The 16,324-nt window shown below is 40.8% G+C and overlaps 1 protein-coding gene across 3 annotated transcripts in view; it reads right to left on the reverse strand.

Annotated features, from left to right (window-relative positions):
- The window catches only part of l1cama (L1 cell adhesion molecule, paralog a), a 41,234-nt gene extending 33,056 nt beyond the window's left edge, over positions 1 to 8,178 (reverse strand). For all 3 annotated transcript variants that reach the window (XM_055013072.1, XM_023282252.2, XM_023282251.2), the window contains exon 1: positions 8,034 to 8,178. The gene's annotated coding sequence lies outside the window, so the exon portion shown is untranslated. The remainder of the gene's footprint in view (positions 1 to 8,033) is intronic.
- Between the last annotated feature and the right edge of the window lie 8,146 nt (positions 8,179 to 16,324).

Here is a 16,324-nt window from a genome sequence, read left to right on the forward strand (position 1 = left end):
AGCACTTCTAAGCAGTATGCTAACATTTAATGAATGGTTTCTAACACACTATAATGTATTCGTAAACAGATATGAGCATATTTTAAGTGCGAGCTATATTCTGAAAGAAGTCCTACTTAGAGAGGAAAGAGGAATCTGACTGTTGCTACACACGGAAACAAACTTAAAAAGCCACTTTCTCAAAATCCCATCTCTCTCTCTGACATTTCTTTCCTCCTTGACATTTTCTGCTTCTTTCTCTGCACTTGAATCTCTCTCCTGCTGCTCATAATCAATTTCCCTCTGCTGTACCTCTTTTCTTACCATCCTCCCTCTTTGTCTCCAAGCCTCTTGTCTGACATTGCCCTGTTTTAACCTCGTGCGCCCCACCGTGCGCTCTCCTCCAGCCAGCGCCTCTGCATGCATGTGGTGGGTGTAGTGTGTAATAGGATGGCACAGTAGGTGAGATTAAATTAGGCCAGTGTATGGGGATTACAACCCACTCAAAACCTGATCCCCTCCCATTCTCTGTAATCCAACCCTAATGAATATATCATGGCTGACACAGCAGATAAAAACCGCCTGCAAGAAACTGCAGTCACAACATCACGGAGACATGGAACGGAGACAAACACAGACAGACTGTTTACTTGCATCACCTGCAGTACTCCAGGATGCTGTGTCAGTTCAAGTGTGTCAGGATGCTCGTGCTTCATGCCCCATCTATTTCACTTATGCTCCATTCAAATGAAGTGTAGGTGTAGAGTGGGAAACAGCCAAGTGGAACAAGATCAATACCCTTAAATGTAAACACGGCAAATAAATAAGCCATTAGGTGGATTCAGAACACTCAAAGCGCACTGTGTTTGAGGAAAATGACATGTGCCACTCAGTCCATGCAAAGCAGTCGCATTCGTTTCAATGCACTTAACCCAATGCCTTCAGAACACAGCTTGTCTGCTTCCCTGACTCTTGACTCTATCAAACTGAGCAATGCTTCCTGTCTTATACTTAACCCTCCTGTTGTCCTCATTTATGGGCACCAAAAAATATTGTCTCCTTGTCTGAAAAAAAAAAAATCCCCAAAAATCAGCAAAAAAATTTCCCAAATTCTTGTAAATATTTTTCAAAAAATGAGTAAAAGCCTTCCAAAAAATATAAAAATATCTAAAGTGATGACATATATATCAGTAAGACTTCTAATATTTTCTTTAAGAACATTCACAAAAAATCAATTGATTTTTTTGTGAATGTTCTTAAGAAATATTTTCAACATTTCTTTTTTTCCCACCAAAAAATGTTCAAAGATTTCCCAAAAATGTTGAAAATGTGGACATCAGAAGTTTCACTGTGAAAATGTATATTTTTCCCCACATTTTCAAACTTTAAAACGGGTCAGTTTTGACCCGCAGGACGACACGAGGGTTAAGGAGACTGCTGGGGGATTCGAGCACCACTTCTCTCCTCTTTCTCTCTCCATACATTTGTACCACCACCGCATGCCGTTAACTTTGTGTCTTCCTTCTTGCCGTAGTTTTGTCCCTCTGCAGGTATCTGTGGCTGTGGAGATACATATTTTTGATCTGCAATTACTGGCTTCACCAACCTCCCAAGGATTTGTTGTTCTTTTATGAACCTGCCTGCCTTTTCCCTGCAATCCTTGCCTTTACTGTTGCCCTAACCAGTCGAGGCAGATGACCACCCTTCCATAGCCTGGTTCTGCCAGGGGTTTCCTTCTGTTAAAGGGGAGTTTTTTCATCCCCCTGTTGCCAAAGAGCTCTTCAATCTTTGAATTTGTTGAGTTTCTATCTAAAATATAATATTGTAAAGTCCTCCGCCTTCTATGTGAAGGGCCTTGAGAAGACTGCAGTGGTGAATTGGCACAAAATACAAACAACTGAACTGAACTGAAATGAGATTTAGCTAAAGATTTTATCAGTCCACGACTGAAGGACGAAGCTTAAAGTTTGAAAGCTGAAATGTTCTTCATCGTTGTGCTTCAACAGGCTGTAAACACTCCAGCACAGGCCTCGACAATGCAATCCGGCTCAGTCTTTCATGGAGCTAAAAGAATCATGTCAGCTACTTGCTTCAGTGCCAGAATGTAAATGTCCTTCATGACAATTCTCTCAGCTCTGGAGAACATTTATTTACAGCCACTGCAAAAAAATAAAAAATAAAAAATTAGTCATGAATATAACTCTGCGACAAATGCATCTAAAAGTATGAAGTATTGCCACTCATATTCTATTGACAGTCTACTGACTATTAGGACAAAACTGAGTAAAACTGTTTAATTTCCAAAGGGAAAAAGTGGGCTAGGAAGCAAAGTCATGCCAAGGACATTGAGAAACACTGTCCAGAGAGAAACTGACAAGAAAAACACAGAGCAGAGCTGAGGAATAAATTAAAGTATTGGAGAAATCCTGAGAAAACCTCGGAAGAACAGCATGATGCAACTTAAATCAGTGCGGCAGTAGCCTACAGAAATGAGATATACAACGCCCGAAGTTACTTTAAAAATGCAGCCGGCCTTTCAGCAACAAATCAATAAATTAGCAAACCAATGCTGCTGTGTCCAATTAATAATAAACAGCCCGTGAAATGTAATGAAAGCAAGGAATGAATGACACGTGAATTCCCCAAAGTGTCCCAATATGATCAGAGGGTCACAGATAGTGTCAACATTATCACATAAATATAAGAGCTTGTGTCATATTGAGCTAAGTTTGCTGGTGTGGAATTTCCCCAAAACAGTGAAACAACAGTTTGGCTGTGCTGTTGACTTTACTTTTACATCTGTAGTCATAAAAAAACATCGGCTGCTTTTCCACATTAAAAGATGTGAGAAAAATAAGGATCAGCTCCGGGGACATGGATGTAGATTCATAAACCAAACCACAAACTGGATATTTTCATCAGAAAGTACCGTATATGTAAAGGAAACTACTGAAAGACCATTCTGCATCAAGTATAATATATCATCTTTATAATTATGGAAGAAATGTTTCCTCAATCATTATTATTATTATTATTATTATTATACAATGCAACTTAAGGCTGTTTGTAATAGGCTACTACTGCTACCATAATTAGGAATAACAATGACGATTGATTACATTTAGTTTGATTTTGTGGTTAAACCCAGGGTTCACCTTAGTTTCTGGACTCTAGGCTTCAGTATTTTAAAAATGACTGAACCTTCTAGTGGAAAGAATCAGAGGTGAAATAAAAGCAATTTTCTGTGAATCACCAACTATAACTCAATTTTAAAGCCATTCAGAGTCCATAAAACTCACAGACTTACTTATTGTGCCTCAGCGATGTCACTCGCAGACTCTTTAACAAATGAAAGGCGCTGGCATTTGATGCATAATTAATTCATTTGTCTCACGCTGGCCGCTGTTAATGCCAACTTATTCACGTTCACAAACATCTGTGATCTGATCAACAGAAGACTCCATAGAGACGGACACATGCAGTGGGGAAACACACGAGACAGAGTGTCGCTGTAGTCTAATTATAGCCGCTGATGTGGACAATAAAGCCTCTTTGATAGAGCTGACAGAGGTCCAGGAGAAGTGACGCTATAAGGGGATTTCTCTGCGGTGCTGAGACAAAGATGCAGTTTTGAGAGACAGAAAAAAAGATGAGACGACATCAGGGAGGCAAAGAGATGCAGTTTCATATCTCCCCTAATTTATATGCAATGTGTTGCTTTATAGCTTTGCTGCTTTCCAGTATGCTTCTTTACACTACACACTGAAGAAACCGATTTCACTGGTTTATTTTTTTTGCACAATAATAATGAAATAAAGTGATAAAGAGTGTTTTTTCTTAAATTCCCTCATTTAAAGATATTATGTCGACAATATCTGAGGCCTCCAGTTCGGTTATTGGTTTGGCAGTAATTAATTTCTCTGCCGGTTTCAAGTAATATCCACTACGGGGTTCCAGTTTTGTAATTCTAACTGCCAATATCATATTTGTTACCGCGGGGAATTCGACAATTTCTCCTCTCCCATACCATCACCTCTGAAAGCTGTAATAAGGTAATTCACTCTGCCAAATTAAATTCATTTCCATACATGACGCCTCTATTTGTGCCCCGGTCTCCATCGCACGTTCAATTTTTGAAACAGGGGTTGGATTTATGAGTCTTTGTCTGAGAGCCTCTTTCTGGGAAGAGTAATAGAAGCTTCAGTCATTATTTTGATTAAGACCCCGATGTGGTTTTTTCCGTCCACTGCATGAATACTGATATGACAAGTAAAGTCAAGACAAGAAGAAAGAAACACAGAGGCGGCTGAAGGAAATGGAATTTGTCAGTTGAAAGGCTCATTCTGTCTGTCTGTCTGTCTGTCTGTCATGACACTGTGGCAGTTCTCCTCCACTTAGTCTCATCTTCCATAACAGCCTTCAGATGTATTTGCCACCTCAATACCATCCCGCTGCGTTTAAAATCAGTCCCCTCCATCGCTGGCTTTCCAACCCTTTGAACCTCATCTCACCTCTACAAATTTCAATCTCCCCATATTCCTGGCTTCCTTCACTCCTCCTCAATTCTCTATTATCATTTACCCGCGGCTGGCCTGTCAATCCCTGTGACCCTTAGCTCCCTAAATCACCACAATGTATTCGCCACCAAACCCTGACAGCATGTCTACAGGATCCCCTACTTGACACCCAGAGAGCTGACTCCCATCTGCACAGTCTAAATCAAACAGCCTCCGAGAAGCTGCAGCTGGAGGAGGGAGGGCCTCAAGTGTGTGTGTGTGTGTGTGTGTGTGTGTGTGTGTGTGTGTGTGTGTGTGTGTGTGTGTGTGTGTGTGTGTGTGTGTGTGTGTGTGTGTGTGTTGGGGTTGATGGGAACTCTCCATCTTGACAGCATCCTGAAGGTGCACTTGGATCCGAACGCCGAGCTGTGCACACTCGCGGGCACGGCATGGAAAAGACACACTCGAGCTGGAAGATCACTCAGGGGAGTTCGCTTACAAGCCTTTGAATCATGCGCCTGTGAGTTTGTAACTTCACAACTGTGATTCTCAAAGGAGGATAAAGAGGAAAGCAGACATGAAAGTGTTATTGTTGACACTTCTGTCTAAGAGATAGTTTTCCCTCTTAACCCTTATTTTACCCCCGCCGCTGCTTTAATGGCTGAATCCCTCAGAAAGTGATGAACGCAGTCTTTGATCAGCAGCAGACGCTTAAGTAATCAGGCCAGGGAGGCAACATTGGAGAATCTTTAATTTGGCGCACTGCAACAGGATCTCGGCGGTGTGTATTTGCTGGGCGGTTGTTTGTGCTACAGAAAGTGTGCGTTACAGATGTGTTTATGTTTGTGTGCGCTCATGCATTTGCGTTTGGCGTCCAGGATGGCTGACAAAGATGCCCTCCAGCTATAACAGGTGGCTGAAGAGCCAAAGGCCGGAGCTTCACTGCTCTATCCTGGAGTTGCTCCGAACCAGCAGACTGCGAGCAGATCACTCCTCTCCTCCTACACAACACCAGCTCTCTGCTTCAACTGGAGGACCAAAGGCGTTTGGAAACGGGCCAGTCTCTGACATTATCATCCCAAAATAATTACAGCTGAAGTAGAAATACATGTGAGCAGGGTTTTACCTTCACTTCTACCGATTATCTTCACCATCATAATCAGACTGATTATCTCTGAATAGAACGTCTTGAAATCTTTGCTCGTCATTCATGTGGTTCTTTCTTTTGCTTCAGCACATTCCTCTCTTGTGACCTTTTCCCTTTTCTGGATCCTGGTTGCTTCTCCCTCACTGCTCCTTTCAATAGCTATAGCAGTGAACGTGCATCAAATGAAGCAAAGTGCTTTGCTTTTCAAAAGCAAGTCCACCTTTCTCTCCTTCACCTTCCCCTTATCTTATTTTATGTTGCTTGCACCATCCTCCCAAGCTTTTCCATTGCAGTCTCTCTCTCCTCACATAAATCCCCGTTTCCATCCATCTCTTTGATGGAACAGCTCAATTAAGCAGCAGCGTCAGAGGGGAGATTACATTCTGCACCATACTGTAGCGAGGGTAATCATAGACTCTGAGTCTGGCTACTCTGACAACACCATCACTGCAGCTCCAAGCGCAGCGGAAGAGATCCGGCTGCCCCTGCCATACAAAGCTGACTGCATTAAATAGTATGATAATGTGACCAGCAGTGGGTCTCTGGAGCATCGCTGCCATGGAGAGGATCCACACACACACTCATTCACTCCAACATGCCCTCTTCTGCAGCAGCTGTATCGTGATCTATTGTGTGAATGTGTGCAGCGCAGTATGTTTATGGATGTTGTACAGATGGTAACAAGTCATTGTCAGGCACACTGGCTTCCCTTCCCTCCAGTCCCACGGCTGGGTTCATCTGGGACAAGCTGCAGGCTACTGAGGCATGCAGACAGAGGGAGCAGGTTCACTACATCACTAGAACACACATGCACCGGTATGATCTGAGCAGATATTTTTAATTATTTATATTAAAAATTGCATTTCTGTGAGCCCAGTCACATCCTTGTGCATGATATGTAACCCACAAAACACCAGTCATGCATTAACAGCCTCCAAATGGAAGAAGCTCGCCGCCTTCAGCAGCTGCTTCTGGCAACACAGCTTTTCTACATCATTAACACAACTGGGGGAACATCCTATTTCCTCGGGTGTGGAAACTGATGTCTACCAGGCCGCAGTGGGTGACAGCAGGCATCTGTGTGGCATTCAGCCAGGTGAGTGCCTCCTTTTCATTGGCACACCTCCACAGTCTGCTGTGCTCGCTGCCCCACCCTGATTTTCATTCTGAAATCTCCCTCAGTGTAGATATCTCTCTCGCTGCCTGTCTCCTGTTGATATCTGAATCTCCCTTTCTGTCTTTCCTCCCCCTCCCAGTTCTTTTTCTGCCTTTCTGCTTTTATTTCTTTCCTCCAAAGTTGAGATTACCCGGCTCTGTGTCACTGCCTTGGCAAAACAGACCCACTGCAGCTGCAGGAGATAAGATTGGTAGACTAGAAAATTGTTGTAGTCTGCTCCGCTGTGTCGTTGGCCGCCACAGCTGAGTCTCATCCTGCACATCAATGTAAATCACAGCAGCGCATTGCAATCACGGGCTGTACTTAACATTAAGCCACGAAGCTATTAGCTGGGGGAGGGGAATGTGGAGAGAAAATAAATATTCATATTAAAACAGCAAAGCAGAAAGGAGGAAACAGCAAAGCGAAAAAATTGACAAATTACTCCCAGTTTGCAGAACATGCACTGATCATTACTGCAGCACACTTTCAATATATTTGCATTATATGTTTGGCACATTAGGTAGGATGTTGTGAATGCACTGTGATACAACTGATTTAAAGTGTAGTTCAACACACTTAAAATGCATAAATGCCTTTCAATCATTATTGCACCTTGTGTTCTATTGACACAAATCTCAACTTGGGTCATATCAGACAGCAAAACAAAGTAAACATAATTAATATATTGACATGATGACCAGTGAAGGGTTCAGTGAGGTACAATCAGCACTACTGTATATTCAATATTAATGTCAGAGGAGACCCTGTTGCATGCACTGCACTGAATGCTCGAGCAAGAAAAACCTACAGAACCACAAGAAAAGAATATTTCTCTAGAAGTATTTTACACCAACAGGTTACCCACAACACCTGGCATTAATTCTCTATTTTTCTTTAAGCATTTTAAAATAATCCGGTGTCACAGTGTTGTAAAATTAACCACCATCACCTCATTTTTGACACACTAAGTGTGTTCCATTAACTGTCATTTTATAGTTTTCGTCAACATTAACACACCTGCTGGCAATCTGATTCATTTTCAGAGAAAAGATATTTAAATAAGAAGCCGTTAAACTGATTTACATGAACCAGATCGTCCTCTTTTACCACCAGTGGAATACGAGGCAAAAGGTGCAATTCCATAACAAGCCACCTCCACCTAACAGCCTAATTAATCCTCTCCCCAGCTCACTGCTGCTCTCTCTACATCCAATGACAAACTGTTCATCTCATCGCAGAAACATCCTCTTACCTCCGCAGTTTCCTCCGGCAACTCCTCGCGTCTCCCCCTTATTTCTTTTTTCCACTCTCTTGTCCTTATCTACTTGTGCTGCCTTTTCTTCCTCTTCTCTATGAAATTGATTGTGCCCCTCTCTGCTGATGCTGCAGTGATAGAAAAACACACCCTCCTCCGGCCGCGCTCCCTCTCTCCCTCCCTGACTCTCATTGGCTGCCTGTTAGAGGTGACATCACCCTTCTTCTTCTCTGCCTGCCTCCCTCCTCCCCCTTGTTCCCTCCCTCACTCTCTCCTCCTCACCTCACTCTCTGTGGATTCTGACCATTCCTTTATTGTGCCCCCCCCATCCTTCTTCCTGTCCTCTATCTATTCCCTCCTCCTCCTCCCTGTATACAGTCAGGATTAGCGGGTCCAGGCAGCTCCTTTTACTGCCCACATATTCATCCAAGCAGTGCCAAGAATATTAATGCATATTGTACATTAGCATAAAGCACATGGCCCTTCAGCACTTCTTCCCCTTTTCTCCTCCTGCACTATTCCAGGAGCTAATTGGCTGCAAAGGTGAAGTAATGGTCGTGTGAGCGTTTTGTGTTGGTAATCTCAACGCTCCACTGGGCTCAGCTTGCGTTTATAAGCGCTTTTTAATTCATCGCAGCACTAAGACTTCGACTGGGCGTCAGTTCATTATAGTCTAATCACAGGCATGACTGGGACGAATGTTACGTAACGCTGGTGAATAAAAATGTGTCAAGAATCACTATCGTCTCCTATCAGAGTCTGGGGGTGGGCCAGAGATATGCAGAGATGCGCTGATTTCAGGGTAATAAAGGGCTGCGTAATCCAGGGCTGTCTGGCTGTGTTTGTTGTTGTGACAAGATAACACAATTGGAAAATGTCACTGGGTGGTCTGTTGTTTGACACGCTTTTTATGTGCTTAGTATGAATATATGTTTCAGTCAGTCATCTTTGTTTCCCTCCAGCTCACCCAAAAATAACACAGAAACACAAAATGTTCTTCTATTTGCTTTCAGAGCTCTGCATAAACTGCAGCTTTATATTTTAAATCATCCTCAGTCCCTGTTCTGTCTTCAAAACCCCTTTAGATTCACTAAACAATTACTCCTCTCAATTTCACACTCAAAACTGACTGAAAGTTTTCATTTGTCGCCTGCAGAGCAGTTTACCCCTCGCTGCTTTACGATCTCTCTCACTGCCACTGATATTTTATTCTGTTAGATTTAATTATTAGTCTGCAGCCAGCAAGCAAGTGAGAATAAACGTTGTAAAAAACAATAAATAGTAACTGCATTGCTTTGAGTTCTAACAGTCATTTCTGTGGCTATACGGTTGCTTTTATTATGTGTTTCAGGGCACTTTGCACCTTGGGAACTGTTATTTTCAGAGTGGCTTTAGGAATGGTCAGTGACAGGCTATCCAAAAACTGTTGACCTCGTTCATTACAATTTAGTCCTAAACAGAGGTTCGTGGTCTCCAGAGGATTAAGCCTGTTGACGTTGAAAAAATCACAATTTAGCACAATGCTCCCATATACTTGCACTACATGTAGCCTCACAGAGCTGCTTGCTGTGAACTTGTGAAAGCTTCTCAAATTATCTCACAATTTTACTCATCTAATTATACCTTTAACCTCACTGCAGAACACAAAGACATACTTACTTCTGTTGTACAGTTAGCAGTCCTGACCCTTCTGAAAATACACCGTCGCCTATATACAGGTGAATTTGGTTCGAGTTCCTGAAATAAGAGAAGACAAAAAACAGATTGGAGTTAGAAGCACACAGACAGGAGGACAGTTTCACACTCACTCCACATTTGTTCCTAAAAATAAAGCTCAGGTAAATGGGGCAGCGCTGTGTCCAGTCAATAAAAAAAACAAAAAACTCCTGTTCCCACTGAGCTGCTATAGTTGTTCTTTGTGTCTCTCCAACCTAAAGGGTGCCAGCGTGCCCATCTGCCATTGGTGCCCGAGGATCTGCCAGACATTCAGACAAAAGCTGCTACAGCAGCAGACAGCATGGGAATAATGATTGATGACGCTAGTTAGGTGAGAACCTCTGCCATTATTCTCAGGAGGAGCCGAAGAAAAGGCTGAGAGGCCAAGGTCAAAACTGTGGCTGGTCGGATGCCAGGAGTGGAGACAAAAAACTGAGCCAAAGACTGGAGAAGAACATGAGGCGGACATGGTGATGTTGGAAATAACCTGGAGTCAAATGCAGCTCATTTTTGCATAGAAGAAATGAGAAAACCACTGAGATCTTTGACCTGAAATTTCAACACGCATTTTACAAGGATGCCCAACACTGGTTCGTCTCATCTTTACAGGAAGGAATTAGGATTTAATGCGATTCACAGTCTGATCCGCTGACTCAGTTCATCTCTACAGCTTCTGTCCAGACCGAGCTCTTAAAACAAAAGCAAACACTGGAATATTCCAAAGGCAGCTGCAAGTAGATGGAGGAAAATTAGCAAACAGCTCATAGGAAGTCTCACTCAAGCCAATCAATAGAGACAATGCCTTTCCTGTCTCTTTCTAATTGTTTCACCCACTCATAGGTAAAGTTTCATGTTAACCCTCCTGTTGTCTTCATTTACGGGCACCGAAGAATATTGTTTCCTTGTCTTAAAAAAATTTCCAAAAATTCCAATAATCCTTGTAAATATTTTCAAAAAATGAGTAAAAATCTTCCAAAAAAATCCTAAAAATATCTCAAGTGATTAGATATATATCAGTAAAACTTCTAATATTTTCTTTAGGAACATTCACAAAAAATCAACCAAAATCCAGTGAAGCTCGCTGTATGTTGGTTGATTTTTTTTGTGAATGTTCTTAAAGAAACATTTTAAACATTTTTTTTTCACCAAAAAATGTTCAGAAATTTCCCAAAAATGTTGAAAATGTGGACATCAGAAGTTTCACTGTAAAAATAGATTATTTTTCCCACATTTTCAAACATTAAAACGGGTCAATTTGACCCGCAGGATGACACGAGGGTTAAAGATACTCGAGCAGGAGAACAAATCCACCTCCTTGACCTTTGCAGTTTAAACTCATCTGTGAGGAGACTTTTTACCTCAGCTGTCACTCATCACGTCATGCATTCCGGCCGGGCCTTCGCTCAAAACCATTCGACTGTGAGAGACTTCTCACTTGCCCTTGCAAAAGCTCTCTGCTCATTTTCCTTCCTCCCAACTCGACTGTAAGTGAGTCAGCTGGCAGACTGGAGGGAGAGATGGAATGATATATGAGGAGGAAGACAGGAGTTGGAGAGAGGTGGGGGGAAGGAAAGGTTATGAATGAACAACTTAAAGCGTGCAGTTGCAGGAAAAAAGGATGCAGTCAGCAAAAGACAGAAAGAAAGAGGGAGAGAGAGGGAGACAATTCCATCAGCTTAAAAAGCAAAGAGACAGAAGCAATATAGTAAATGGCTGCAGTGTTGGAATGGAGGTTCAGAGAGAGAGAGAGGAAAAGAAGGGAACAGTGTGTCATCAAGGAAGGCGTGGTAGACACAAAAATATATAAATATGTACAGGCAGGTATGAGAAATTGACAGAGACTATGTTATGTCCTTGAAGGTCTTATAGCTGGAAAAGGAAAGTAGAGCAAACGCTGTAAAATCAGCCATTATGCACAAATAAATGAGGTTAACAGGGGGGAAATAGAAGAGGCACAAAAGATCAGTTTTACAGCAGACAGCTGGCTACAATAGAGGCCTTATCGGCTAAATAAAAGAAGGTCATAAATACATCAATGAAATGTTAAATCTCAGTGTTCATCCCTAAGAAATGTGCTTGTGACAAAAACATCTGTACTGTGGTGTTTTTGATTTCTTCATAGTTTATGGGAAACCAGCGAGGTCTTCCAAAAATATTCGAGTTACAAAACACTTCAGGGAAAGAGAGGAAGAGAGAAGTGATGGGAATTTCACCATAAGTTTTATCACGTGCATAATTACAGAAATAATGTCTTAAGCTCCAAAAGCGAAAGTTTCCTTTTTTAATGCTTTTCAGCATTAAATCATGGTCAAAATAATTCACCTTTCTGGACAAGAATTTACCCCCCATAAAGGCTCTTTCATGTCAAAGTGAAAGATTTCTGCTAAGTAATATTAATTGTTTAAAAATGTAAACTGTAAAAGTGATAGCAGAAGTTTTCCCCTCATTTAAAGTGGCTCACCTAATTCAACAGAGTGCAGCTGAACAGTCCTAGAAGTCAAACAATTAGTGAAATGGACGAAGCAAAGTGAAAGCCACAGCTGAAAAAATCTAATCTGATTAAAGAATCTTCTTCCAGTTGTCTTCAGCATCTCCCACATGCCTTCTGGTGAACTCTAGATTTAATAAGAGCTTTTCTAAACAGCAACTTTTGCGTTGCCACTTTTCTATAACACATCAACTGTTGGAGAACAGAAAACAGACTCTCCCATTTCAGCTGCTGAAGCCTGTAACTCCTTCAGAGGAGTCATAAGTGTCCTGGTGGCCTCCTTCACTAGTTTCTTTCTTGCAGTCACTCAATTTTTGAGGAAAATCTGCTCTAAGAAGATGTACTCATGTGCCATATCCTTAAATTTTTTAATAATGGATTTAACTGCACTCTGAGGGACACATTCACTGCACTCAGATGTTCTACATTTCATGAATTGTATAACTTTGAACATGAATTCACTAGACTCGAGTCATTTTAAAGGAACTTGGGTCAACATATAATTGCGGAATTTTTTGTATCATAGTTGACATTTTTGCTGTTTTCAGGCCTAAAATCAACATGGCTGCCTATAACCAAACACCACATGGTATTTTTACACAAAGATTCTGCTAAATATTATATAAACAATTGAGTACAATTGAAATTTATTTCTAAAGATATTGTAGTAAACCTGTTGACATGCCATAAATCCACACTTGACTCACACACTACTTTATATTAAATAACTCAGAAAGCCTTGGAGTCTGGCCAGACTTTTCTTCAGGAGGAAATGACATCATGTGGAGCAGGTCATGTGATCTGGAATTAACACACTTCCTTTAGAGGTGTTTTTGTAATGGGTAACTTAGTTGAAAGTGATTTCTGGGACACAGATACAATTTGTTATTTTCCATATAGAATTTGATATATTGTCAAAAAAGAAATATCTGTCATGATTATCTGAATTTAATAAAAAGAACACAATCAAAACTATTTTTGAATAAACTAATTTATTATTGTTTAGCTAATTAGAAGGTGGTTGTTATTAAATTTGAACAGTTATTTAGTTGACATTTTAGTGATATCCAGTCATTTTTTATTAATACGTGATTGTTTCCATAATAAATAATTATGTAATTTGTAAAGACATGATCATAATGAACATAAAAAAACATTATTTTTTTTTACTTTTAATAAAAATGTATGCAAGAAATATACCATGGACTTGAAAAGTCTCTCAATTATACATTGACCCACTTGATAATACATTACCTTATTATACATTATATATTTTAAATTAATTCACATTACTTGGTAGAAACCTATTATCACTTTGACATTAAAGAGTCTCTTTTTTTACGTTTTTGTCCAAAAAGCTAAATTAAATTGATAATGATTGAATGTTAAATAGAAATTTAAAAAATAAACCATACAAAGTGAGGTAAACACATTTTATAGGGACTATAAACTGAATATGTTTGGATTTTAGCTCAGCTATATGAAGACTTATTGACATGTAACAACATGAAAAGTCACAGATGGAAATAATAAAATGATTCCTTGTATTCCATTGAGCTGCTTCAGTTTCGGGGTTGAGGCACTGTGCGTGTAATTGTAGACAATAAACATAATAAATGTAATTTTAAAAGATGTCTTATTATATGGTATTCCTGGAGTGTGCAGGCCGCAGGGTTAAAAGAAAGAGTCGGACAGCTAAAACATGTTGAAAATGTTGAGTAGTCGTGAGAAGGAGTCACAGAGAGTGACAGAAAAAGGTGAAAATGCAGCAGTGAGTCAACAGTGTGTGGGGGGAATAGAAAAGTAGAGTTGATGTGACAATTTTGCAAAAAGATAGAGAGAAAGAGGTGACAGGCAGAGATCGAGAGAGCAGTGGGCAGTCAAAACTAGATTTAACAACAACTCTGTTTCTCCTACGCTGCACGGTTGCTGGGCTGCTGAAGTGGCCGGCTTTTGGAGATCCATTGATCCAGTTAAAGTCATTAGGTGGCCAGAAGGTCAGCCAGCTGTCCCGACCTGGCGTTAATCACTCGCTAATTGAAGGGAAATGACTCTGATTTAGTTTCCTGCCGTGCTTAGAGTGGCCCGGCTGCTAGATATGACCAGCACTTCTATCACCAGAACTCATTAAGCATGTTAACTGGATGTAAATAGCAGCGAATCAGCCTCAGACAAACAACGTGCAGCACACCAAAGGTTAGAGCGCCGTCAGAGATAAGACGTTGTTGTTACCCAGGAATCACAATGAGGGCGGTCAGTCGAAACGGAAATGGCAATTTGCTGCTTATGTATACTCAAATTCTCGTCACTGATATTCAAATTGAGGTTTTGCATAGAACTTGTCACGGTGCAACCAGTGTGCCATGTTGTTCAAGCAAAGGAATCACTGGGGTGTTTCCCTGTTAACCCTCCTGTTGTCTTCAATTACCGGCACCAAAAAAATATTGTTTCCTTGTCTGAAAAAAATCCAAAAATTCAGCAAAAAAAATTCCACAAATTTCTGAAAATTTGCAAAACCTTCAGGAAGAAAATTTCAGTAATTCCTTAAAAGTTTTATTTTTAAAAAATCCCCCAAATTTGTCAAGAAAATTCTTGTAAATATTTAAAAAAAAATAAGTAAAAATCTTCAAAAAAAATCCTAAAAATATTTAAAGTGATATCAGTACAACTTCTAATATTTTCTTTAAGAACATTCACAAAAAAATCAACCAAAGTCCAGCAATTTTTTTTTTACATTTCTTTTTTCCACCAAAAAATGTTCAAAAAAATTCCCAAAAATGTTGAAAATGTGGAAATAAAAATATTTTTTTCCCACATTTTCAAACTTTAAAACGGTTCAATTTGACTCGCAGGACGACACACGGGTTAAAGCTTTCTTTCTTCCAAAAATCAAAATGACCATTTGCTCTCCTTTATCGTCTATTACAATCCACCATGCAGGAATTACATCACCCAGTGGTGTGCAGTGTAATGTGTTAGCCATGAGAATATCACCAAGAGGAGATCTTTTTCCCCACTGTGAGCTTCTCCATGTTCTATTTACAGATAAACAAGCTGTTTATTACAGACGGAGCTATTAAATCCTCCTGCAGTTATTGCCTCCTGCCGTACAAGACTCAGCGGATCAACGATATTACTTCAGCGAATGATAACCTTCAGCAGTTGACCGCATTATGTGATCTGTAATGTGACGGGGCTGAATTTCATGCAGTGGCTCGTCTCCTCTGAAATGCCACAAGGTGCTCACTGCTGTGCCACTGAGGAGAGGTGAGGGGCGAAGCTTAAAGGGGAAGGGGATCTGCAGATGCATCGTGGTAGATAGATAGCCACCACAGAGCACGGAGGTAATAAAGACTATGACCTTTACAGTAGACAAACTGTCACTTCGAGTTTGGCTCCGGACTCTGTGGTCTTCCTGCTCGTGTCTGTGACCAAAGGCCAGCCTACGTGCACCCACCTGAGCCCAACTTTTCCCAACAGCTGACTCTCCACTTCGTCCTAGAGGGAAAAAGAAACACAGATGAACAAATATATATATATATATATATATATATATATATATAGGAGAGATTTCTCACTGCGTGGGGAACTGCTCCTCTGTTGAATTTTCCTCCTCCTTGGACGGCGTCCTCACAGGCAGAGGCGAGATAGCAGCTTAATCAGGAGGTGATGACAAACCGGACACATTCACAACAGCACATAACACCCTCACCAACCCGTCACACTGCTGTCAAAACTGAGGGCTGCTCCTGTCCACCTTGATATGTCAAAGCCTCTCCTTCATCTATACATTTGGTTCACAGAGTTCACGCACTGTTTGCTGCGAGAACCTTCGAAAGAGGGGTGGATACTTCTGATAGCTATGAACTTTTTCCACAGAAGCCTTTTTGACATGTCACAGCAGGAAAACTACACCCCAGTACAAAGGCTTTTTGCTGCATTAATGTGGAGAAACAATGCTATCAGAACAGCGGCTTTAAATTGCATTCTCCTGCAGATTAACATTATTGATTATGAGTGTGAACCAGGCCTCACTTTTTTCTCCCAGTGATTTGGAGGATCATGAGACTCTTGACTGAGAAAG

This window comes from Amphiprion ocellaris, chromosome 8, assembly GCF_022539595.1.
Source record: "Amphiprion ocellaris isolate individual 3 ecotype Okinawa chromosome 8, ASM2253959v1, whole genome shotgun sequence".
NCBI classification, from domain to species: domain Eukaryota; kingdom Metazoa; phylum Chordata; class Actinopteri; family Pomacentridae; genus Amphiprion; species Amphiprion ocellaris.